The following is a 26,081-nucleotide window of genomic DNA, read 5'->3' as shown; positions in this document are numbered from 1 at the left end:
ACAGGAAAATAAAATATGCAAACATGACATTTAACCAAGTAAAAGTAAACACCCCTGTTAGCCATAATGACTTCAGCTCCATTTGGCTGGAGAAAGTCATTTCAAGGCGCTGAAATTTGACAGTAGGAAGGGAGGGGCGAGGTCTGGCTGATTAGGAGGAGGACATGATAATGCAGAGATAATACAATTATCTCAACAAAGGCAATAAAATGATTTGTCACCAATTAGTCTCAATTAACTTAAGTGTAACAATTAAGCAGAAGTAGAACAAGCTCTGAAAAGCTGATAGACGCCCGGCCATTTCAATGCCAGTAATCTTAGCAGGTCCTCAATGGCATACCAGGCTTATTGTGTCTGAGCGGTGTCTAAGTAATGAAACACTTCACAGTAAGTCAAGCAGACACTGGACACGGACAGATGTCAATTCATGGCTGAAAATAAAATAATAATTGATGACAAGGCACTTTTTATTTTTTTTAACATTGCAACCTTCTAACATCTGTCTGCAATCTACTGATATAATGATTTTTCCAGGATGTTTTTTTTTTTAAAAAAAAATCTCAAAGTAAAACTGGAAAGTCCCTATTGTGAGATAATCATCCGTGACCAGGGCTGGTGCCTGGGGCAGAAGCATCAACAGAAAGCTTAGTTTATGGACAGTTATGCACTCATGAAGGAAAGACAATGGCATGGCCAATAAAAGGTAATTAGGAGGCACTACCAGTTCATGCCCGTCCTGTAAGAGGCCTATCTGAAGTGATAGTGTGTGAAGACAAGATGGGAATAGGATGATTGTACTGACAGGCCTATTGTATCTCCCCGCTATGTAAACCAGTGTTTACACATCCAGCTAAAACACAAGACAACCCCATACTGAGCACGGCTTTGTAGGTCAGCTTCAGAGTCAATAGGGAAATGATACTAAGCTCTAAATCACTGAAAAGAAAACCCACAGAGGAGTGAAGACCTCATAATTAGAGTGAGTCCAACCCTCCTACAACCAAATTCAGCTCAGACATAGACATCGCAGCGGCCGGTAATTACCAAATGGCTGTTTTCACAATAAATGAACTTTTATGGCATATGCACAAGGGTCAAGTAAACAGTGAGGATTAATAAGGCTTTAGGAGGCAGTAAGCACATATGTCCTGCATTTTGTGGTTGTCACTTGTCAGCATCTCCTGCATTACATAAGGGTTATATTAAAAGCAGAATCTGAGGGGGGAGCAGTTATCTTGTGTTATTGATGTGTCCTGGGCACCAATAAGGTGAGAGGCCTGAAAGGCGTCAGCGATTTATTACTTCCACCCCTTGTTGGGAATGCAATCGGACATTTAACTTTCTACCTCTGACTCTTTACTGTAAGAGGGCTGATTAGATACACTCCCCAATGAAACATAAAATATAGTGGTAAGGGAATACATTCAGGAATCCAATATATATATATATATATATATATATATATATATATATATATATATATATATATATATATAGAACCTACATGTCGGAATGATATTTAAACATTCGCGTCAGTCCCAGACCCAGTGGAAGTTATAGCATACTCCAGCCAACGCTTGCACAGTATGCTGGGTCTTGTATTTTCACAACACTTGGACATCCTATGTTCACAGTAGTAAACCTGTATAAATAGTTTCCAGGGACCCATAGCTGTCGAGCCAGTGAACACAAGCACGTCACGCGTGATCCTGTCCTGTCCCCATCATGTCATGTTTACTGAATTTGTTTAGAACATACATGTTTTGCATTTTAAATGCACCTACGCCATTAACATGAACTCAGAGAATAATGGGAAGAATCACACCTGGCATACAGAAAATAGGAATTTATTTTGTAGTCGATCAATATAGAAAAATAGGGACATTTCCTTTTAGAAAGAATTCCAGGGGCAAATCTTGAAAACCTGGGGGATGTTGAGGATGAACAATTGAATATGTTGGAAAAATTTCTTTCTACTGCTTAAATAACTATATACCAGTTTGCAGGTTGGGGTGTACCGTGTGTGTCAGTCCCTGGTGATTCCATGAACCTCCTCATTGCTTCATAATCTCAACTAAAACCTCGGACTATGCATAAGCAAAACCAAGTAGGCCATTCATATTTGGCTGCACACCTCAATCAAATAAGCTTTTGAAGCACAAACTTTACCATAAAAAAGGGACATCAATTATTTGAACTTACTTTATAAATGACCTCAGCCGAGACCAATTCAGTGACGCTTTACATATTATTAATTTCTGACAACAAAGTAATAGTAATACAACCTACACTATATCTTATACTATATTTAATTTAAAACATTTTTTTTTCCTTTGTCTAGTTGTATTTTTCCTTAAAAGCCTGTTTAGATAAAGGTTTATTTAAGTGCACCTGCCCCTAGTCAAGAAGAAGGCAGACTGTCTCCTCATTAGTATTTGATCAAATCACAAAATCCGTTGTGAGAACGTGAAATGTACACTCTAATAATAACATGATGCTACTAGGACAAATGTGCAGCACAGTAACCAATAGATACATCACCATAATCAACATTTATTTAGAAAGCGCCGGCAAATTCCGTAGCGCTTTACAATTCAGATGATTCACTAGTTTGTCTTACACTAGGATGTTCAAGGTAATTAATGTACTATTTGTACCATGTTGTTACATCTAATAAAGTTTTGCAATAACCCCTAGCAACCAAACATTGGGTGTAATTTTTCTGTAATGGATAAGAAAAGGAAAGCAAACAACTGATTGGTTGCCATGGGATACAGCACCGGTTCACAGGACACCATTTTATTGCATAATTCCCAAAGTGTTCCCAATACACGGAAAAGGTTAAAAATAACTGGTGTGCAAGTAAGAAGTTTTATCTGTCAAGGCGTAATATAAGATATTGGGGGAAGGATCGTTATACAGGACGCACTGTCTCTCTCCATCAAATAAAAGAGACAAGTTTGTGGAAGAACAAGGAAACTTTCTAAGAGATCTTGGTAGGGAAAAGATAAGGCTGACTCTGCGGAGAGGGCTGAAATCCTGCTCCGTCGCCTTTGTGCGCAATGCAGGAATGTGCTGGCTTTTCATTTTGCTTTTTGTGTCGAGCTCTCTGGCTTGCAAGCGTATCTTAAGCCATGCAGGGTCAGGGCAAACAGAGAACTGCATTCATGAATAGATCAAGTTTATGTGAGAATCTGCTCCTCCGGTGCCCTCGATTTCCATATGAATTGTTAATAAAATCTCAGGCTGAAAGCACATGATCACATCAGTGGGGAAGTCATGCAGAGAGTCCCCCAGTTAAGAAAAAAATTGGTTCTATCTTTCTCATCCCCCCTCCTGTATTCGTGGGAATTAAGCCTTGTAACCACTCCCAAATAAACCCCCTCCGTCCTTCGACATCATCCCAACACCTGATCACCAGGGAATAGATTGCAGAAAGCGCAGACACACAAAGGGAACAAGATGGTAATGACCCTCACCTGCCTAGCAGTTGGCCATCACAGATATCTTCAACCAAGAGAGAATGATTACATCGGAGGACAATGAAATGTGTCCAACAGCTGATGCCAGTAGTTGGATGACTTTCCCACAGCTTCCTGACATTGGGTGAACTGAAGAGCAGCGAAGACAATAGAGGTCATACACAGAGCAAAGAACGGAACCCATTGTAATTAACATGATCTTCCCATGGAAATGCAGGGACAAGAAACTGCTGCAGGCTTCTTGTTATAGCCCCACACTTGCATCTTATACCCCCCTTTTGAACTTGCACTGGCACTTGAGGTATAATATCTATAAGTTAGAATCTAGCTTGGGTTTCTTTACACTAAAAAAAATTAGAAATATTTAGAGAATTAATAATGATTTTAATAACCCCCCTCCCCTTGATAAAAAAAATGTTAATGAAAAATAAACCAGGAGATAATATATCAAAGGGAAGGAAATTATTTGTCACTTTATATTATAGGGATGAACGATTTTACCATTACGAGTCTTACTTTACTTTTGATCTGGAATCACCATCGTTGCACTAGCAGCCATATATACATAGCTGCTCCAAATAATCCCACCAGAATTAATAATTAGCAAGTGCAAGCTAGGGGATTTTTTCTCTCTTTAATAAAGGGGCAAGATGAAAATTTTCCCAGAGCCGAGCAGAACAGGTGCTCCTCTAATAATACACTAGTAATAAGGGAGTCTCTATAAGACCTCAGCCCCCTGGTGTCCAAGGAGAACAAAAGGCCCATTGTTAAAGATGTGTGTAGGGGGGGAAGGAGACTCCAATTTTAAATGAGGTCCTTCACCAAGGTAATTCTAAATTCTCTTGCATTAACTAAGAAAATACGAACGTCTACTTTAATCTTAACATTAAAATAGTCCAAATCTAAATAAATTGTAAGCTTAGATGTAGCTACACATCATTTGTAGATGTAGATGAAACTTCTGGCCTTGCTTCTCCATCTACAAATGTCACGCACCATAATTTGGCCTCGTACTGCCCGTGAGAAATCATGATATTTGGGCAATGTGTTGCAAATGGGGATAGTTAATATGAATGTTGCCCTGTGTCATTAATGTCTTTAAGGTGCTTTGGTGCAAACGTTTCCAATGTGCTGCGTTTGTGTGCTTGAAAGTTATTTTTGTGTGTGTGTTCACATATATATTATATGCACAAATTAATTTCTGCAAAATCATATATAAAAGTATGTAGATATGCCCAGGAGCGCCGGTGTTTGTGGCAACACAACCAAAGCCCATCTATGCCACGAAACACGTGAAACTATGCTTACTTGAAAAATATATGCACAATGAACGCCTGGTATACAGGTATTGAGCAAAGACATATTATATAAATTATTAAAGTAAACCTTTTATATATAACAATCAGGGGTAAAACATAAAAATGTAGCTTATATTCTCACATGTAGAGGTCAGGAGCATACAGAATACATTTTTCCATCATACAGTTGAATTCTATACATAAAAAATGATAAACAAGAAAAACAATACACAGGACATGATTTAAGGGAGGTACGACAAAACGCCTTGGTTTTGCTGTTATACCTAGATCGTCCGCCCAGTGCACATAGAGGCGCTCACCCATTCTGCACTCTCTGATGCGCCTCCACAAACTATAAGTGCGCCTAGCTGGGTGAAGAGGCTGAACAATCTGTAGAGGAGCACAGTGTAAAACTGTAAATGTCACATCAAAAGTCTAACCCCCTACCATGTAGAACCGCCTAGCATTAAATTATACTTTTCAATTTTTCCACTAAATTACTGCTTGATTTTGCTTCATTTATGGTTATATTAATCATTATAGAGGGCGGCACGGTGGCTCAGTGGTTAGCACTACTGCCTTACAGTCGGATCAGCGTGCTAATTGCAAATAAGAGAGACAGTTATAGGCCCTAAGCAGTTGCATAACAGGACAACCCTGTAGAAAACTTGTAATCACACAAGGAATAGGACTCTCCTCATTATCAGTTAAGACCCTTCAACAGAATTAATAATATGCAATTTTATAGTGGAGCTGCATGGTGTCTTAGTGGTTAGCACTTCTGCCTCACGGCACTGGGGTCATGAGTTCAATTCCTGACCATGGCCTTATCTGTGTGCAGTTTGTATGTTCTCCTTGTGTTTGCGTGGCTTTCCTCTGGGTGCTCTGGTTTCCTCCCACACTCCAAAAACATACTGGTAGGTTAATTGGCTGCTACTAAATTGACCCTAGTCTCTCTCTGTCCCTGTGTGTGTTAGAGAATTTAGACTGTAAGCTCCAATGGGACGTGGACTAATGTGAGTGAGTTTTCTGTACAATGCTGCGGAATTGGTGGCACTATATAAATAGATGATGATGATGATGGGGATATTGTGTTCAAGCTTTTATTTGCCATTTTACCAAGTACCTCTCCACCGATGTAGAACTGGAAGGCGCTCGATGTTTTCCATTAATAGTACAGTATGAGACCTGATTTCTGCCAGCTCAGAACTGTTGCTAAAGTTAAGTGTTTCTGTAGTTTGGAAATGGTCATGTGCCCTTCATACAGCAAGGAACAGCCCCAAAAATGCTCCACTATCTCATTTCTATAATCCTGCTCCACAAACCTAAGCTTGCTCTTACTTCGTACTTGGCAAGGAACATGCTCAGTCCTCCTAACTCCTCTCATCAACTGGTGTAAAGTATTGTCGTCGTCGTCCCCACACACACACAAACTGTGCCCCCTTCACCATAGACCTACACACAATGATGAAAATCTAGATGCACATGAGCAGACTGAGGCGCATTAAACACTCTAAGCAGGTGACAGAGGATTATTGTAGTTATGTAACCCCATCATGACAGACACTAGGATTCATTATGCAACAAGAGTTAATTACTAACTGTGTGAAAAGCAAGGGGTTAACACTATCCATACACTGCAGGTATCTCATTTATCACAGGGCACGAGAACGTGTCCACTGGTACTTATGTTCCCCATGTGTTTCCATGGACAAGGATAGGTGCACAAATAAATATATAAAAATTAAGCTCTCTTATATCACGGAAGGCCCGGGTGCGTCTAGAGGCGCTACATCTTCTTCTTCCTCTCCGTCCCAAGCAGCCCTTATTGAACCCTCCCAGTTCGACACTCACACCCCACCAAATTGTGCCCTTGTTACACTCTGATCAGTTTCTGGGTTACTTATACAGTCGAAAAGATTTAATGTTGCATTAATAAACTTAGAACGTATTTGCTTTACTGATGTTAAAATGTTGGTTTTATCTGAGTGATTCCCCCCCCCCCCCCTCCCCCTGTTTAGGGATCCCCCTGTACTTCCCGTTTTATAACCTTCCGTATCTTTTTGTTTTCTGTATACCCCATATACCTTTGCAAAATCTCTAATAAAGACTATTGATGGAAAAAAAAATTAAGCTCTCAGTAGTAGTTAGACAAATGATCTCCATAATGTGCAAGTGTTACCTTCTAATGTTTTATTATTACACAGTGTTATAAAAGTACAGACTCATACATATGATTGTACAGGGACCATGCAGTAAGTGTAGGCGAGTCTAGAGCTCTGGATCCCATAAAAAGACCATTAACGGGTTAATTCTGTGAGGGCACCACAGCTATCTGCATCTTCAGTGATTAAGCCCCTATGTTCAGATCCCACAGAAGGGGCAGAGTCTGAGTCCTAACCAACCAGCAGAGGAAGGATAAGGGCCATCAATCTATTAGCCAGCAGAGATAGTTTTTCCCACTTTACCAAGACACCACTACAGTGGGAAACTTGGAATAAAGAGCTAAAGGGAGATCATGCAGACAGCAGAGATGAGGAACAGAGGCTGAGAAGAAGGACTCTGAGGGCCGGATATCCTTCATACCCAAAATCTGTGTGCTGTGACACTTGAACGGGACTGTTGTCCAATGTTAGCAAATAACTCTCAATTCCCCCATATTTTACAAATTTATTTTCAATACAACATGCAGAATAAAAAGAGATATGGAGATCTATAAAGTGCATACAATACAATACATGCTCAGTGTGTTGGTCCAAATTACTAACCAACAATAAAAAATATTGTAAAAGACAAAACCTGAAAAAAACAGACAGTTTGCCGGAGGTTATATAGTAAATCATGGAACACTATCACAATGACTAATGTGACACAAGTGGTATCACTAGTCTCCAGATATAAATATATATGTTATAGAGTACCCTATATGACCTTTTGCAGTCCAACATCTTGAGCACTGAACAAGGTTGCTGATGTCATATAATAGCACAGAAGTGTCTTAAATCTCATTTCAAAGAGCCTAATAAAGAAAAATGACCCTGATAGATCCATTTTATGTGCCTGTCTACACCCCCCTTGTTAAGTTAATTCCCTGTGCTGCTAATCTCATAGATCTTATGACAATTGTCCTCTGAGTATTTGTGGCCTCTAATATAATTTCAGCCACTTGCACGGTGAGAGCAGTTGCCTTCGTCATGATTTACATTTGCAATTAGTGTGTTTCTGATAGAGGACGTACTTAGGAATTGATCTGTTTTTAATAAAAATTTAACTGTGGTTTTCATAAAGACAATGACTACTATTTATAACAACACAAGATTTCAGGTTTGTAGACAGTAGAAGGATACCATCACGTGTGCTGCCACGTTGTTAGAAGTGCACTGGGGGTCCTTACCTGGCATCTCTTCCCTTACCTTGTAATTCCCACCTGAGGAACAGAAGTAGAAGCTATCCCCTGCTTCTGTTACAGGGGCAATTATGAGGGAAGGGACACATTAGACGCCCCCCAGGCCTCTATCCGAGGAGGCTAGCATAAGGGAGGAACTCTATTTTGGGCAGAAGAGCTCCATAGAAACACGAGTCTGCAGACCTGTCAAATTTTTACCGTGCAGGCTGTGGGAAGGAAGAGGAGCCATGGGGTGTGGTAAGATTTTTCGGCACTTAAAATGCCATAACAATTTACAAGGGCGAAAAAATAACGATTACTATAACAGTGACAACCTCCAAATATCGACTTACCATATAAGAGACAGACTATTTCCAGCCCTTTGAACTTCCTCCACATCTAAAAAGCGACTTTCCCAAATATTTACATTGACAAATCACGTCACTTCTAATGGTTCGAATGAAAACAGCACTTTTAAAGCGGCAATGGGTGGACCCACCACTTGTATAATGTATTCCAGGCAGCGGGTCCGGCCATTGCTGTTTTAAAAGTTCTCCCCGTGTTTGCATGAATTCCTCCGGGTGTTTCAGTTTCCTGGTAGTTTAATTGGCTTCTGACAAAAATGGACCCTAGTGAATGTATGTTAGGGAATTTAGAAAGTAAGCTCCAATGGGTCAGGCACTGATGTGAATGATGACATATTCTCTGTACAGCGCGGCACAAGATGATTAGTGCTACATAAATAAATAATAATACTGTATTTTTAGCTAGAAAACATTTTCCTGTTTGGGAATATGCTGTCTCAAGAATGCTGATGCAGCTAAATCATTGTATTTGTATGGCTACATAAATAATAACAGTAATTAAATCAAGACACTAACTTATCTCTGCCAGAACAAACATATAGAGGCAAAAGTTACAATGGTAACTCTAGAAACAGGAGCCTGAGAGAAGATCTAAAAGATACATAGCGGATACACAATAACTGAGGACTTTGATATCCAAATAATCTCCAGACTAACTTAGCTGGAAGATCTATTCACAGTACAAGCTGTGGGGAAATAGCTTATTTTACAGGGAAAATATTAATTTACACAAATAGGGTCTGTATAAGGAGATTTTAAATGTAACCCATACATACAAACAATTCCCCAACTTGGCTTTATCATTATATTAACATCCATCCTCCCACTCACAATCCCCTCTGTCCTTATATAAATTTGGTGAATGAGATTGATTTACCAGTTCTGCATAACAGCTTTTAGTAAAAAAAATAAATAAATATAAGTTGGGTAGGTGGTAGAACACTTTTAGGATTCCATCTGTGCCTCTTGGATCCTATTGTGGCTTTATGTATGTTACAAATACCCAATCAACATAAACATGTCAGAAGCACAGGGATGCAGAGAGGTGCGTTAGGTAGGTGCCAGATAGAGATTATCTCTGGAATGGCAGGCGTCCCACACACCAGGCCTTAGCCGTTCTGAGAGATGGGGGAGAGGGCAACTCTGAATATAATACCACTTCTTCTTAAAGAGCCAGCTTCACAAGAATGGATTACGATGAACAAAAAACTGTGTAAATAACATCACTTGCAACTAAAAACATTTTATCTTCACATTCACAAACCTTCAAAGTCATGTTTAGGATTACTACAGTCAAAATGACAAAAGGGACTAAGGGGCATATTTACTAAACTGCAGGTTTGAAAAAGTGGAGATGTTGCCTATAACAACCAATCAGATTCTAGTTCTTATTTTGTAGAATGTACTAAATAAATGACAGCTAGAATCTGATTGGCTGCTATAGGCAACATCTCCACTTTTTCAAACCCGCAGTTTAGTAAATATACCCCTAAGAGTGCCTAAAGTTACCTAAAGATTACTTCAAAATGTATGAATATTCTATTAAGTCTGTCTTTTACAAAGTTTAAGGAGGTCAGTCCCACCATTTTACTATGTACTGCTCTCGGGGATAGTTTAGTGTTACATAGACAACTCTAATATGCACCAGAACCACTTCTGAGTATAACTTTTCATTAGAACACACAGCAAGTCGGACATCCTAAGTGTTATAACAGACACAGGAAGACTCATATTCCAGGTATTGGCGAGAACATCTCCTCAGGGACATTGGGATATCCAGCAAGCCCCTCACTACAAGGTCACTATCTCCTAGAACTAGCACACTGTGCATGGGACAGCAACATTCTCCAGTAAAGTTATTACACAGGAACACAAGATAACTGATAATATGTGGTGCTAAGTATAAGGGACATTTGCACACATGTATAATAAATAATAATTTGAATTAGCTACTTACCCATTCCCATGTTTTCTTATGCTCATTCATCACTTCCCCCTAGAGAAAAAGGAACATCATTTTTATTAAAATAGCAGAAACGTTGTTTTATTTAATGCCATTTTGATCAATTCCAGGTGATATCGATGATGGAAGGTTTCCACAACTTTTTATTTATGTTTACACTTAAAAATATAATTGTTGCTGTAGTTATTTTAGTCTTAATCAAATTATTTACCAATGCCTAGAGTATATTTAAGTTTGCTATTTGAATGTTGTATCAGCTAAAAAGACAAAGCTTATATCAAATGTATATTTTGTTTTTAAATTGTTGACATTTGTATTATTTTTTCTTGGATATTTTAAGCCTCAGTTATAGGGGTATTAATGAAAGCAGTTTGGCATTATCAGGTATAACGATTTAGATTGTAAGCTGTAATTAGGAGAGTCCTCTTTATCCCTATGTAAGTGAGCAGATAGAAGCATTGTGGCTGCTCTAAATGTACATTTCAAATCACTGCAAGTTCAGATTGAGCAGAAAAGATCTTTTACAGAGGTTTAGTTCTCCTAATCTTGACATTAGCCATTCCTGTTGAATAATATCATTAGCCAGGTATAAAGTAAAAGTAAAGTAAATTTATTCTGCATTTATGGATATTAAAGAATGGCTGGGGCAGCATTACCATGTAGGGGACCTAGGCACATGCAATGGGCAGCCTTGTACAAGGGGAAATGTTTTCATATTAATTTTAATGTAGTTTATTTTCTTTTTTGTTACTTAGGCTTAAACAGCCACCCAGTGAAAGACATAATGGAGGACGGGGCTCTGAAAAGAGGGAGATGAGCATGGCGATGGTAATTAGGGCGGATTGCTCCCTATATTCACTCTGGTGTGAACAGCCCTCAGTACAGTAACAAAATCCAGTGCTCAAAATGATCTGTAAGATTCTGTTATTCTATGTAACTGCCGTACACATCTCCATTGTTCTGTCTTACATAGAGATACATATAAAGTACACAAAGGAGGTATTCTACACAAGTGGGGAAATCTGAAAATCTTCTTGAGCAAGCTTTTGTTGTATAATGACTGTACACTTTTACACCATAATCTATTTAAAAGTCTTTAATGAAGAAAAAAAAAACTTTTTGGTCCTTTCAGTAATTATTTTCTGAGCATTTTTTTTTTTAAGAAAAGAGCAACGTTTAATAACTTCTCTCTTCCAACAGGATAATTTCCTTTTTAGCAACACTGACCACGATGGTGATTACAGACCAAAATCAACATAAAAATAAATAAAACATTAAACAATAATTATAATTAACTAATTAAGTCATACACAAATATTTTATAATATTCTCTTCATTTCATTTGATAAAATACATTTATTTTTAAACAATTTTTCCCACATTAGTGGAACTGAAAGCCACAAGAAACAGACCCTGTGAAGAGGTAAGATAACTCTTATTGCTCCAGGACGGGGCAAATAATGGGGGACAAAGGGGGCAACCAAGTATCCCACTGCTGCCTTTACAATATGTGCTTGATATATGGCAGGGATAAGAGATTTTTTTTATCACTGTAATAAGCAGGAAAAAACAACTTATTGCTGAGATCAGGGACATATGTTGATAAGTATGCCCCTATGTATCTGACTTACACTAGCTATATCATTAGACTATGATAATCCTAAACATACAGCTGCTATTGGTGTATGTGTCATTTGCAACACTCACAATCACATTTCAAATGGAAAAGAAATCAAGAAATAAGCCACCGATCTGCAATTCACATCATCTATCATCTCCTAAATCACAACAGCCATTATTACACAGTCTGCGGGGAGCTTCCAAAAATGTTAGCAATTTTAATGAAAACAACATATTGCTAAAACATGCACTGTGAGTACTTAACCTTGATGCTAACTAGGTGCGACTTCTTATGCATTCTAACATGAAATTCAAACACTATCCTATCAGTGTACATGAATCTGCTAAAGTAGGGAATTGGGTATAAAGAGAAACAGAACAAAAAAATGAACTAAAATAATTGATGTATACGTAACTATTATTTAGTATGAGTACATTACTGAATGCAAAGCTCACATCTCAAGCAATTGTTAAACTGGGTACACACTAATGCAATTATCCTGCAGATCACATGATAAACGACCGTTTGGTCACATACTGAAAGAATGTGTACGCTCCCATATTTTATTGTACCAAACCACATTGTATCGTTTGGTTTGGTTTTCTCAACTCCCTAGAAATGGCGATCCATGATAGAACAATGATCGGGCACATGTGTAAGTGTGTACGCACTTACGACCAGCACTGTAGGCAGATCTCTAGAGAGAGTGTACAGTCACAATCTTTTCAGCAGATGGTTATGACAGATGAAGATCACAGATCGGAAGATAAATCGTGTAGGTGTGTACACATGAATCTGCTTGCTCATCAGGACTTTCAGTCGTTGGTAAAATCATTACAGAAATCGCATCTAAAGTAATATTGCATAAGTGTGAACCTAGCTTTAGGGTTTGTCCACGTGAATCTTCTCTTGTTGGGAACTTAACTCAAGAATACCGCCACGGAAATGACACAGTAGATATAGAACCCTGCCCTGTGTTATTTCCCCGGAGGTTCCATGTTGTATTTGAATCTCAACAACAAAAATGTTCCTAAGAGAGGGCTTGTTCAATTGCCAACACTATCCACATATAATATATCATAACAACAAAATTTCAATAGTGTTCAAAGAAAATCTGTAGACAAAATAGTCATATTGAGGATTTAAATGTGTACTGCCGACACTATTCTGCGTATGCTGCAGCTTTAGTGTCATATTAAAAGGTTTTATGACTGACTCCTAATTAACACTGCAGCTATAAAAAATATTTTTCATATGCGTGGAGTGAACCAATCACTGAGCGCTGGTAAGATATCTCCAAATGTGGAAATACTCACGCCAAGGCCGCAGCACTACCCAAGCGCCACGCAAATATCACTGGCTCATTCTCAGTCATCACGCCCATTTTAGGTCTACACACGAGCGTCACCTGGCCAATCTTTCAATAGTACCAGTGTTGTTTGCTTGTGTGTGAGCAGAATAACAATCACTACCTTCTAGTGTCTTGATAGGCTGAAGCACGGTGGCACAGTGGTTAGCATTTCCGCCTCACGGTGCAGGGACCATGGTTTCAATTCCCTAACAGGGCCTTATCTGTGTGCACTTTGCATGTTCTCCTCGTGTTTGCGGGGGTTTCTTCCCACACTCCAAAAACATACTAGTAGGTTAATTGGCTGCTGACAAAAATAACCTTAATTAACCATTTATTTTTATATACATAAATGCTGATGATATTGCAGCAACAAAATGGCTCATACACATCTAGTGTAGACAATTAGTAAACTTTAAGTAAGTACATTCCAACTAAAAGCAGTACAATATAGTATTATCTTGCATAATATGCAAATTTTCTTTTTACTATATATTCTCTATGTCTCTACCAATGCTGCCAAGTACAGGAATATGCAATGCCGTATCCTAACTGGTTTCTTGTCTAACACAACTCCACGTTTTGAAACACAATGTGCTACACTGATTCACTCAATATGGTTTACTCACTTCTAAAGCAGTTTTGTGGCTTCTAGAGAACAGACAGTTTATATTTATTTCAACAGTTCTCCCAAAGAGCAATATTTATATGGAGTGCCATTTGTCAATTATTAATTTTATCTACATAGTTAAGCATTAATCTGCAATGTATTGGTTGTTGTCCCACAAAATAATCTAGGTGTCAGAAATTAATTATTTAACATAAAAATGACTCCAGACATAGATCATTCAGATTTTTATATTAAAAAAAATTAAAAAGATTTTGTGCCACAAAATTAATTTTTGTGTAGTAAAAAGTTTTGTGATTAAAACACATTTTGAGCCACAAAATCAATACTTTGAGTTAAAAATTATCTTGTGTTGATAATAATTTTGTGCAATAAATAATGTAATTTGTTGTAAGACTTTTGTCATTTTTTTTTGCAAAAAACATTTTGTATCAGATATTGCAAATCTTAAATCTTAAAGTAGACTAGCAACCTTACACCATGCACAACTATGCATAATTAGATGCTATATACGATTATCTTCTGTCATACCGTATCTATTAAATATCATACACAAACCAGTTAAGATATATTATTTTAAGCATGTATGGATTTGTGGGAAGGCCACATAAGTACAGGTCTATACTGTCAAAAGGTCTATACTGTTTTTATATACAGTATGCTTGCCAGTATTATATCAAAATATCCTTTCAGATTAGTGGTAGAAAATTGTTATTCCTTATTCTTATGCATGCTTTAAATAATAAAATAATTGCATATATCAGTATAAGAATATCAGTATACCATTTTAAAATGAAGGGGGAGGTTAATAATTATATATAAAGTTTAGGCAGCGTTGCATGTATTTAAGAACTGACTTGTGTAAAACAAAATTTACTATAACAAAAATAAAATAAAAGTATTAGTACTTATTATTTAACGTAACAATAATAAGTGAACTAAAATAAATATATATATATATATATATGTATATATACACACACACATATATATGTAATATATGTATACACATATATATATACACACACACATATATTTATATATATATATATATATATATATATATATATATATATATATACACACACATTTATATACAGACACACACACACATATATATACACACACACACACATATATACACACACACACACACACACACATATATCTTATTCCAAAAGCGCACAGCAGCTGGGATCTATATCATAAGACGGTCCCGAAAAAGTCAAAACTTCACATGAAAACAGACGCACAGAAGACACCTCTTAATTAGGAGCTGGAGTTGGGACATGTCGAGACTGTGTTTGTTCCTAATTACATCAAATAATTGACTTTGTGGACAAAGTATGCTGTTGACAAACAGCGCCTCATTCATTAAGGCCACAACATTCATAGTTAAACGCACACACGTTTTCCCAGAATAGAGCTGACATTGTTTTTGTACAAAGAGTCACTCTCGTGTATACAAATTGGCAGGTCCACACTATGACACACAGTTAATTCTAAGTGTAGATGATAACTGCCAGCCAGAAGGTAATGAGGCAAGTTTCCACCAGGCAATGCAGTATCATTCTAATAATATTTTGCCAAAGACTCTAAGGGGGACATTCTATAAAAGAGTGAGAAATTAAAATTTTGCCTTAATTTGTCTTCAGGATTCCATATTCTATAGGTTTATTTGCCTTTTTCATCTCTTATGCTAATAATAAAAGGTGGATGTTATTTAGTTTACGGCGCACTAAAACATCTTTTATAGAATGCACATTATGAAGAAAAACATTACCAACCTTCACGTGTCTTCTTACCTCCTTCCTCAACCAGAGTTACATGTCATAAACACATATCAGTTTTTCATGGGTTTGCAGCTATACCAAAGTATGGAAAACAACTAATTTTAAGAAGTTGTTTTCATCCAAAGTATTTTTAATAGAATATGGTGTAACACTGTAGTAGTTCCATCAAGAACATTTTGAGATTACCCCTTTGGGTGAGATTTCTCTTGAGATATGGCACAGAGAACATAGTTTGTGAAAACTGTCCTAAGCTAGTGACACCTGGGCCCTATGAGGGCCTGTGAACCAGACCATTTGACTGCGCACAACAATCGCCAACGATCCTGTCACACAAATGCTTATACATTCTATGAACACTGCTTGCAGAGCTAGTGTGCCAGGACCCTGGCGTTTAAATTGCCTGCAGTACACAGTAAAAATTGGGAAAGCATCAGGGTCCCGAGGGCTAAGATATGTGCACACTCAAATTTGCAGTATTTTACTAGCCTTGTGCACATCGGGTAAAGCAAAATGAGTTGGCACGATTACCATAGAGAGAGTGGTGGATCCGAGAGGGGGGGGGGGGGGGTCTGGGGATCAGGGAAATCGCCTTCCCAAAAGCACAAGCCTACCTTTACATTGTATCCCAGATGCTAATCAAAATGGGGATGGGGTGTGGCCAATCGTGAACGAGGCAAACCGGAGCCAGCCAATCAGAATGGAGGAGGGACGTACCTATGCTAAATCCCCCCCTAAGAATAAAGTCTAGGTCCTCTTCTGCATAGAGATCAATTATCCCTGTAGCGAATGTCATAGTTATGTCCACCATGTCGTGGTCGCAGCTCACTCCACCTGCAGCTCTCCATTTAGACAGTGTCTACAAGGCCTAAGGCTAGTTACACAAGCTATGAGCATATGAGTATGTCAGCCTCTCAGGCGAGTCCAAACTATGTTTGTTTATATTACATTTTTTAGATTTTATAGCCTATAAATAAAACTGGGGCCATGATGGGCTATGCTGAACCACTTTTGAAAATATTGCTCATCTAACGTCCAGCAAAGTATTAAAGAACAGCAGCAGCGCCCTCACTGAAATAATATAATAGGAATTTCCCTTATATCAGCATCTTTTATTTACATCATCCATTTCATTACAAACACATGAATCTTTTGTACAAAAATTTGCATTCCACCTTGAATTTCCAGTGCAATAAAAACATTGAGCTTACAGTACACTGCGGCACTACCCCCTGAGACTTGAGAGCATACAGTATATCTGCTATAATGACAGAATAAAAGCACACTCGGTCTCCTAGGCTCACAGGCTGGATTTAATGCTCAACACATTTACCATTTGCACAGAGATTTTCTGTCTTGTATAATATGCATAAATGAGCGTATAATATGTAACAATGAAAGGTGGCAAGGTGCGTTATACAAAAATCATTGCTGTGGGTCATTTACAAAGCAAAACAGCTTGAGAGGTGCAGCAGTGAAGGCTGTTCTGTTTGTACCCGTTATATAATGGTTAGGGCCTATGGGGGGGGGGATTTAACTCTGCTGCAGCGCTAAATCTATTACCGTTAATGCAGTAATTTTAACCCTGTTTTCTGCTTGCGGCTCAGGGAGCTGCGAGCAAAAAGCCGGTGTTGAAATTAATGTATTAACGCACACTATTACCATAATGTCGGTAATAGTGCGCAGGCCGCGTAACTTTTTACAGTATGGTGGCCAATTGAATTCCCTCCTATGTGTGCAAATGTGCAACGCAAGACGGTGATGATTGCAAAGGGGCAAAACATATTGCTTTGAATGAGATTTGAATTTGATATAATTGGACATTCTCATTGTATGGGGTCTAGCCATAAATTTTGTGAAGGTCTCTTTGTGGAAATCACTGAAGATTTTGTTACCAAGTGAGCAGAGGAGGAAGAACCAAAATGCATTTGTTCCCTGATTTGTGAGCAGTTTTTTACCTTGCAAATGGTCTTGATTCTACTACCACCTAGTCATCTACTCATTGTTCAAAGTGGGCTGGTATATGGTGGTATGCCATATCGTCATTTCTCCTACTGCTTTAATTGTAAACTTATCATTTTCCATACCGCCACATATATATTTCCAGACCGCCACATATAAATTTCCAGACCGCCACATATAAATTTCCAGACCACCACATATAAATTTCCACTTCTACCACTATCAGTGGGACACTGTTGGCTAAGACAAGTCAGTGCATAATTGTGTGATGGTAAATTAATATAATTCAAAATGGAAAATCAATTAATAATACACCCGAAAAAAAGGCAGTTCTGCTGTTCCCTTACTATCATGGGTTATTTATTACCTTAAACAGTATCAAATGAGCAACGTGGTTGGAGATAGCAGACGTGATGTCATCTTTCAACACAATGTATGTTCTTGTTCAAGCAATCCATAGAGATTAACAGTATTATTAATATAGGTCTGAAGTGAAGAACCAACATTGGCAACCCTTAATCCTGGTTGACCTATAACAGGGTTTGAAAAAGTGGAGATGTTGCCTGTAGCAACCAATCAGATTCTAGCTTTCATTTATTTAGTACTTTCTACAAAATGACAGCTAGAATCTGATTGGTTGCAATAGGCAACATCCCCACTTTTTCAAACCCGCAGCTTAGTAAATCTAGCCCTAGAAGTCACTAGTGCCAACGTAATTGTTATTGCTACTTACTAGGTCTCAGTCTTTGGTCCTTGTGTTGAAAGATTTCTTATCCCTCCACTTTACCATTAACATTAAGTGTTAACATCTATGAGGAAGGTTTTCCAGGGTTAGCCCAAATCAGTGTAGGTGGACAGTGATTAGAGGGCACTAGTGCCAACATAAATGATGTTCAAAACACCAAAGTTGGATGGTGGTTAGAGGGCACTACTTCCAATCACCTTTTATGAAAGTACTCAACGGGGTATTAAAGAGCTGTATCATTTCAACAATAAAAGGGTAACTTAAAAAAATGAAGGTCAATCAGAAATATGTGACCCCACCTATGAAGGGTGAAATAACTAGTCTAACTTCACAAATATAAGTCTGTAAGCAAACACTGTCTGACTTGATGGGCAGGTTGTGACAAAATGTGCCATTTATGGGATTGCCAGAGAAAGCTGAGGAGCATAAGCTAAATAATTTCTTGAAAATTTGGTGATAAAATTAATTGACAAGGAGGTGTCTCTCAGTGTTATCTCAGTTAGACCTAGAAAGGGCACACCGAATTTCTTCACATGTTCCAGTGCCATGTGCCCTTCTGCAAACTTTTATTATACAAATTGTACACTACAGAACCAGAGACACTAGGATAAGATTGCTAACAGGGCTCAATACAATATGAAAACCTGCAGGTAGCACTGTTTCCTTGATGTTTTGCTGGAAAAGCAGAAAATTTGTGCCTAGCTTCTCCAGGCCAAATGGAGACTTAGAGATCTTCAAATCCCCTATGATATGCTATTCCCAGTGCCGTAGCAGACAGTAAAACAAATTTTTTCACTTTCTCAAAAGAGGCCATGAACTGGCTGGATAGTATACCAGTGGCAAGACAAACAGATGGACACTTCTATATTGAAATATAAGGTACTGAGACCTCATAACATTTTTTGTTTGGTTTTATGTTTGGATTTTCTCCTATGCTGATATTAATTTGTGTAAAATCAGTTGAATATGTTTGTATGAATTGCTCTTGCATTAGTCTATTGTACTATTTTGTATTTTTGCAATATTTTATAGTATGAAAGTTAACAGTACATCGTATCTTATCCATCACTTCTATATGCCCTTGATACTGTGTGTAGTTAAGCAAAGTTATTCATTTTGTAAATGGTATATGATCTCTTTTGCTATTCTATTTGTTTACCTAGGGTTACGTTACTTAAATTGTTTATTTTAGGTACGAGGTATTGGGTTGTTTTCTTAGTATATTTTATGTAATATAATCAATAAATCTACTTGATTCAAAAGTAAAATTAATTCCAATAAGACTGCATTACAACCACAACAAAACCGACACTTGGGATGTGACTCAAACATGCTAATCCTACTGCACTATACAAGGACATGGGCCTCCAGAGCTACTGAAAAGAAACATGGATTGCACTTTATGCCCAGAAAGTTTGCAGCAGTTTTTTTTTGCCTGTCCTGCATTTTGGAAATACATTTTTGTTTAAAGGTATTGTAATTTAAATATTTTGACTTTCATGGTCTCTAAAAGATGCAGCGATGAATGAATGTATTAATTTAAAAAATAAAAATGTCTTTTGGGCCTCAAGGTGGAAGACATCCCCAGTGGTGATCACCTTATATACTGAAGTACCATTATTGAATGATAAAGAGCAGAAACACTATTTCCTCTAATTCAGGTATCTTACAAGATCTAAAACATTGTTTCTCAGCCCCGGTTCTCAAGAACCCACAAATAAGTCATGATGTCTGGGTTACGTGCAGTTTATTACAGCCAAATTTTCATTTCACATCTTCCTTCCCTAGACCTGGCTCCCATGTGAGAATCTTTGTATAAATTTGGCACATTCAAAGTAAACAGCAGCTCAGGCTGTGGCGTATAATTTAGTTTCAGCATTTCCATGGCCTTAACCTTAGCAGCACCCTGTGATATATAACATTATCTCTGTATTCCAGGTGAGTCAGGAAACTGCACTAAGGGATAAGCTTACACACCATTTATATATAAGATAGATATATGATTAGCAATCCAACTCTGTATATTTGTTATAGAAAATTACATTTCAGGACATACATGTTAAAAGTAACAGGTCCTCTTTTTTTAAGTGATCCCAGTTCAATGCTGGTCCAGGACATGGCGTGCTTAATATAGTAATTGTATAACCTGCAGCTCTCTGCTTCTCCTCCATTGGCTGTATTCTTCATTCAGAGCTTCTCACTGGAAGACTGACATGGAGCAGGGGTGTGGCAGTAGCAGTGATTAACATACAAGCCATGCTATTTAGCATGTTAGTCAGATTCATTAGCATCCCACAGTCTGATCAGCGTGCTTATTGTAAGTAATAGGAGACAGTTATAGGCACTAAGCAGTTGCATAACAGGACAACCCTGTAGAAAACTTGTAATCACACATGGAATAGGACTCTCCTCATTATCAGAGTTAAGATCCTTCAATAGAATTGATAATCTCCATTTTAAAGTGGAGCAGCATGGTGGCTTAGTTGTTAGCACTTCTGACTCACAGCACTGGGGTCATGAGTTTGATTCCCAACCATGGCCTTAACTGTGTGGAGTTTGTATGTTCTCCCGTGTTTGCATGGGTTTCCACTAGGTGCTCCAGTTTCCTCCCATGCTCCGAAAACATACTAGTAGGTTAATTGATTGCTATTAAATTGCCCTTAGTCTCTCTCGGTCTGTGTGTGTGCTAGGGAATTTTGACTGTAAGCTCCAATTGGGCAGGGACAGATGTGAGTTCTCTGTGCAGCACTGCAGAATTAGTGGCTCTATATGAATTAATGATGATGAATGTCTTAATTAACCCATATCTATCATATCACTTTGTTTGCTTTGAATTCCTTCAAGAAATTCACTGAAATTTGGCAAGTCAGCTGTTTCTAATTTACAATAAAAAAAGTTTTTGTCTGTGTGTTTTATCTTGGCTGACACAGGACAGGAAATCACTGCACAAAGTCATCAGTGCGTTATATACTGTCTATTGCCAAACAACAGGATTAAATTCGCCTGCTAATATTGTGATAGGATTAATTTACATAGATGCCAATTGAAATGTTATGCATTAACTCCTCTGATAAACTGTATTTCCATGCTACACGGTTCTAGAATACAATATTAGAAGTTTTTTCTCTCATTCTGAGTTTTAGGGGCATATTCAATTCTCGGCGGAAACGGTGAAAATTTTCGCGATCCGCGCACGATTACCGTTATAACGGTAATCGTGCGCGGGAAAAACAGTTAATACGGTAATTTACTCGTTGGATTTCAGCTCGCAGCTCCCTGATCCGCGAGCTGAAATCCAGCTACATATTACCGTATTAACGGTAATAGTTTTTCCGCGGCGTGGAAAAAAAAGAATTGAATATGCCCCTTAGTGTTAAATCCAGCATATAGGTTGTATAGCTTGAATATATGTAGGGATACTATGTCTTTATCAGAACTTTCCATTAGCATTTATTCTATTGCTGAATAGCAATATAAATATGACCCTATTATAATCTAACATGATACTGCAGATTCTGTGTGTGCCTAATCATATACTGAAACTACCAGACATAATTATGGGCCTGATTCATTAAGGAACTTTGGCAAGAATTTGAGTAAGTTTTCTGGACAAAACCGTGTCACAATGCAAGGGGTGCAAATTAGCTTATTAATTTGCATATAAGTTAAATACTGGCTGTTTTTTCATGTAGCTCACAAATACTTGATAGCTTACTTACACTGAAATTTAAAATTGATATTTGTGTGCTACATGAAAAAACAGCCAATATTTAACTTTTGTGCAAAATAATAAACTAATTTGCACCCTTTGCATTGTAACATGGTTTTGTCCAGAAAATTTAAGAAAACTTACTCAATTTCTTGCCTAAGTTCTTTAGTGAATCAGGCCCTATATGGTTAACGGCATACTTGCCTACTTTGGCGAACTCCCCTCCGGGAGATCTCCAAAACTGGGGGCGTGACCATGCGAATCGCGTCATTCTGGCCTTGCACCTCTGTCAAACTCTGCCAATTTTGGCCTATTGAAGTAAGGGGCGGGATCAGAATGACACAATTAGCCCTGGCCCAACCCCCTTCACTAACAAAGTGGGCAGAATGCGGGAGGTTTCCCTACTCTCTCAGGAGCCTGAGACATCTCTCAAAAATTTGGGAGTCTCCCAGGCATACCATAAGAGTAGACAATTATGCTTAACGGTGTAATGGCAAACTAGTAGTCTCGGTGTATCAAATATCATTGTCCATATACACAATCTATTTGTTCTTAGGGTATATGGGTCCCCAAGGCTGTCTCCCCAGCCTTCATAAATTCCCTGGTATCTAGTGTGGCATTTAATATGTCACTTAAACGGGTCACAGCAATTTCAACAGCAATCGGTACAACATTCTACCTCTATCTATAACAGAGTAATAATATGAATAGCAAATTAAACACAAACTGTGCTGGTGAATACAGCCAAATGGCCGCCAGCGACTTTTATTTCCGGGTCCGAGACATCAATCCTGACGTCATGACCAACCTATGCTTCGCCGTGAGCTTTTTCGAGGGTTGATTCACAACAGGACAAAAAATCTTTAGTCAACTATTCCCCTTTAAGTCAGCACCCTGTAATTGAATAAGTTCGTATATATATAATTTGCCACGTTCTTTATACAGAGTCACAATGTTTGTAGACAAGAAATGATGTTTATATAACCTAAGAAAACCCTGGAGTGAATTGAAGTTTTTCAAATTCCATCTATGAAATTGTTTAACTCAGAGAAATGATTGCGTTAACCTTGTTCAGAGGCTCTCTCTGGGTTTCATCCTACCGAGCACCATACAAGGCGATTAGATTCCAATTACTGATATTATTATCAACACAAAATGTATCTGTTGAAAAAACAAAAACATTTTATTTTTTACCATGGAAGACAAATCCTTGGAGTTTCTCTAGGGACAGTTCAAAAATAATTTGCAGTCTAGACTTTGTTTAACTGCAATTCCTCTACATATTTCAAGTGCAATAAAGCAGGGCATTTTGCTTAAATTAACACCTTTATTAACGTACGACCTTCAGCTTCATATCATTGTGAAGATCTGCATTTGGATTATGACATAAACCAACTGCTGAGCAATAAAATAACAGCTTTGTACACACTGAGCAGAGCTTATTTTTATGCATCAAGTGTACGATAGCATAGACAGTAACAGACAAAAAATGCATAATAAAATGCTATTGTATTAGGTGTATGATACAATGTACTATTATACTCTATGTACATACTCGTTCCTGTGCACAAAATATGTATATTCATTTGCTGATCTACACAAATACTATGATTCTGATGGCTATCATTTTGTATTAACAAAATTATCAGTGAAAAAATGTGTTCAGTAGTTAGCAAACCTGATTGTAATACTGTGAATGGGAGCTCCACTGACTTATCCCGTTAAAGAAAATCTACTACTGATTCTCTAGAGACTGAAGTGCCTTTTACATTTTTGACTCCATTACTGAAGTTAGGGTTGTCTTAACTGTCAGTCTATTAAATCTTGGTCTCCATGAAAATGGCCACCACCATAGGAATCAATGCATGGAAATAGGACACATTTTTTGCACAGTATTATCATGACACAGAGGACGGAGCCAACCACTCCTCGTACTAGTTCAGCATCAGGGAGAATGCCAGACTCTCCAGGAGTCCGGAGATCATCCATTATTTCGGGAGTTTCCCTGACATTCTGGGTGAGCTGACAAGTATGATTTTACACAATGCCCAGTTAAGTCTTATTGGTTAATATATATGTTTCTATCATGTCCAATGATAGACTAGTAACTGAAAGAAATTCATTAACAAAAATGTGGGTTCCCTTACAAAATGAAGATGTTTAGGACGTAAGAGGTAAGTTCTGTTTTCGGGTCGTTCCAAGATCCTAAGTATGAGATGCTGTGTAGTATTATGTTTATATATTTGTGAGGGTGTAGCAGGGACATGACAACAATTAGCAGCTATTAACAAATGCTAGTGAACTAATAATCTGCAAGTTATTAATACAAAATGCAAAAGGAACACACTTCAAAAGATATATTTTTCTCTCTTTAGTATAGTAGTTGATGTGTTATGTTCAAAACATAAATCTCTTCTGCTCCTTCAGGCATTGTGACGCCCATACAAAGTAAGGCTGGGTACACACTACAGGGTTTTTAAGCCCATTAACATGCCAATTACACAATAAACCACCGTTTGGCTCGATATCGCAATAGTGTGCACGCTCCAACAATCAGCGATCATTGTTCCAAAGCACATCGTATTGTTTGATTTGGTTTTTAAATCAGACTAAAAATCTCGTTCAATGATGGAACAATGTCGTTCCAATCCTGCAGTGTGTATACACTCACGACCGGCAGTGTCCATAGATCTCTATGGAGTGTGCAGAGTCGATGGATATGACAGATGAAGAGCACAGATCTAAAGTTAAATCTTGTAAAACGTGTTTAGTGTTTACACATGAATCGGCATGCTGAGCGGCACTCTTTTTTTTCCAGCCATTGGTAAAATCATTAATGATATTGCATTGGCAGACATTTTCTGATGTTGTGTATCCAGCCTTAGTATAAGTATAATTTCCACCAGAAAGTTAACTTTTCTCTCTGTCCATATTAAAAGCAACCATGAATGCAAAATCTTTTGAGAACCTGACAACTCCCCTGGTACCTGGTGATTATGTATTTTACTTGTGCATGTGAACACACAACAACAAACACATAAACCTAAGTTTGGCTTGACAAAATTAGCAGAATTTCTGTTTTGCTCATGACGGGCTTCAGTGGTAATGAAGCTAGTTGACTGAGAGGACATCATAATTGATAGCAGTGTTATTTTAAATGGAAATCACCAAATTTTTTTGTGACAGGTCTACGAGAAAACGGTGGCCCTCTACATAATGTTGCTATGGTGTGCACAAAAATAGTTGGAAAATACAAATTAAATTCTATTATATGAAAAATTATTACTCCTAACCTACATACACGCTGGTGATAAAACTTCAGCATTTAAGATGTGTTTTAACGCATAACGTTAAGTGCAGTGTAAATGGAATGGGTTGCATTTTCAATGAACAAGATAACAGTTTCTAAGGACCTGATTATCCAATAGGCTGACTAGCATGCAGCCTAGGGTGTAAGGCTTTTAGGGGGGTGCAAAAATGTGACAAGGAGAGGTATAAACTGAATTAATTTTAAATTATAAGCAAAGAAAAAAAGAAAACCATGAAAGAAAAATGTAGTGATGTTTTAATCCTGAGGTATTCTCAAGAAGAAAATGAGTCATCCTTAAGCGGGAGCTTGAAGATAAGCGATTAAAAAAGTCAAGGATGGCGAGATGACAGCCCCCTCCACCTCCACCCTCACTAGCGCTCATTCGGTTGTGGTAGGGTTTTCCGGCTGAAATATCCGACACTGTACAACCCGCCGAAAAAATAGCAATGACTACAACCCCGGTAATGGCCAAATT

General features: G+C 37.9%; 1 long non-coding RNA gene across 3 annotated transcripts in view; it reads right to left on the bottom strand.

Annotated features, from left to right (window-relative positions):
* Positions 1–26,081, bottom strand: part of LOC142139468 (uncharacterized) — a 353,675-nt gene that overhangs the window by 180,332 nt on the left and 147,262 nt on the right. For all 3 annotated transcript variants that reach the window (XR_012688210.1, XR_012688209.1, XR_012688211.1), the window contains one exon: positions 10,488–10,526. This is a non-coding gene — a long non-coding RNA (uncharacterized LOC142139468). The remainder of the gene's footprint in view (positions 1–10,487; positions 10,527–26,081) is intronic.

The sequence above is a fragment of the Mixophyes fleayi genome, chromosome 2, assembly GCF_038048845.1.
Source record: "Mixophyes fleayi isolate aMixFle1 chromosome 2, aMixFle1.hap1, whole genome shotgun sequence".
NCBI classification, from domain to species: domain Eukaryota; kingdom Metazoa; phylum Chordata; class Amphibia; order Anura; family Limnodynastidae; genus Mixophyes; species Mixophyes fleayi.
Note: the sequence above shows the minus strand (reverse complement) of the source record. Positions and strands in the feature narration are given on the sequence as shown.